Source organism: Alexandromys fortis, unplaced genomic scaffold (genome assembly GCF_014885135.2).
Source record: "Alexandromys fortis isolate MF-2015 unplaced genomic scaffold, M_Fortis_MF-2015_v1.1 scaffold_173, whole genome shotgun sequence".
Classification (NCBI taxonomy): Eukaryota; Metazoa; Chordata; class Mammalia; order Rodentia; family Cricetidae; genus Alexandromys; species Alexandromys fortis.
Window position 1 is genome coordinate 2,202,829 of NW_026068051.1, and position 2,041 is coordinate 2,204,869.

The window sequence follows — 2,041 nt, forward strand, 5'->3', positions numbered from 1 at the left end:
TGTATGCCTGCAGGCCAGAAGAGGGCACCAGATCTCCTTATGGATGGCTGTGAGCCACCATGTGGTTGCTGGGTATTGAACTTAGGACCTCTGAAAGAGCAGTCAGTGCTCTTAACCTCTGAGCCATCTCTCCAGCCCCGACATTTGGATCTTTATGAGTTCAAGGGCAGCCTGGTCTACACAGCAAGTTCCAGGCCAGCCAAGGCTAGCTACATAGTGAGACCCTGTCTCAACAAACAGACAAAACAGCCTAAGGTATCCTAGGCTGACCCTTAATCTCGAACCTCTGATTTTTCTACCCCAACCTTCTGAGTGCTAGGATTACAGGCATACATAACCACATCTGCTTTATGCAGTGCTGGGAACTGAACCCAGGGCTGTGTGCAAGCTAAGCAATGCCTCTACCAATTAAACTATAACCCAGCTAGACAGTGGATATGGTAATAATATTTACACAACAGAATCCTGAAACACTGCTTTGTAGCAGGGACCTCCCCTCTCCATCAAATTTAAGCATTTTCCAGGATGACACTGATGCTGAATCACAGTTTCCTCAATTGGAAAAATGAAACAATAAAACCTGTCTCACAGAGTTTCTCTGAGGAGTAAATAAAGCTCAGGCAGACAAAAAGGGCCATCAATGTGTTTGACACGTGGTAAGTGTTTGAATAGCATTTGCTCCTCTGAACCAGAGACCATTGAGCATAGAGTCTTGTTTAAATCAGCAATTCATAATCCCAGTTTCTAGTCCAGGGCTCAACAAATATTTGTTGAATTGGATAAATGATTGAATGGATGGATAGATGCTCCCGGTACTAATGAAGAAAACATTGTTACTGCCAGCACTAGAATGCCTTGTAGGAAAGGGCAAAGGGTCAAAAGCTGCTGAGGCAGAAATACCTGAGCTTATCACCAACGAGAGGCAACTAGGCTAATCTCAAGTGGAAAATGAGAAACTGGACTGGTTTGGTTTTTGTTGTTGTTGTTTTTTTTTAATCTAGAAAGTTGCCAACAAAAAAGGAAGTTAGATGGAATCTGTAGAGATAGAAGCTTTCAAATTGAATAGGATGAGAAACGGTGGGAATGCTGGGAACAAATCTAGAATAGAGACTACAGCTTGGATAAAGCATTCCTGGGGACAAGGTGCCAGAACACATTACTGACTTGGGTTGTGTGTATTGGCCGTAAGGTACATGGTACAATCGTCTACCACAATGCACAAATTGTCAGTTAATCCCCAGTCTACTGGAGAGCCTTGAATATGTTTGGTTTGGAATGGGATGAATGAACTTCCAGCCAAGAGATAAAGGGTAGCGGCAGTGGCAGTGTGTAGGTGAGGGGGGCTATCAAGGGTACAGCAGGGTACAGATGCTACAAGGGGTAAATGGGAAAATTGGGGGGTTAACTAGGGAATGAGGGCAATATGGAGAAAGGGAGAAAGGAGCAATAGACAACACTAGGGATGTTTGGAGAAGCTATGATTGTAGGAGCTAGAGGACCAGGATTCCTGCTGCTAGATAGTCTCCTATACAAGACAGGGAACCTGCACCCATGAAATCTCAGCAGTATGGTTGTCTGAACAAGACCTGCACAGTGACATCAAGGCAATGTTAATGGGGAAATTTCATATGCCCCCACGTCTAGATGAAGAGCTGTATGAGGTCAGTGGCTGCTGAGAGGAAGACTCTGTCTTCTCGAGAGATGAATCCCAAGTGGCCAGCCCTGACAGGTCCATATGAGCATCCTAAATGAGCTCAGTAGGACCATACCGATCTACATCTCCATATCCATCCATCCGTCTGTATAGAAGAGGAGGTTGTAAATTTGAGAGGGCGTAAGGGTAGATACAAGAGAAGGTACAGGGAGTGGGGGGTGGGAATGTTATAAATACAGTTGTAATATAAGAAATACGAATGCCGGGCAGTGGTGGCGCACGCCTTTAATCCCAGCACTCGGGAGGCAGAGGCAGGCAGATCTCTGTGAGTTCGAGGACAGCCTGGTCTACAAGAGCTAGTTCCAAAAACTTCAGAGAAACCCTGTC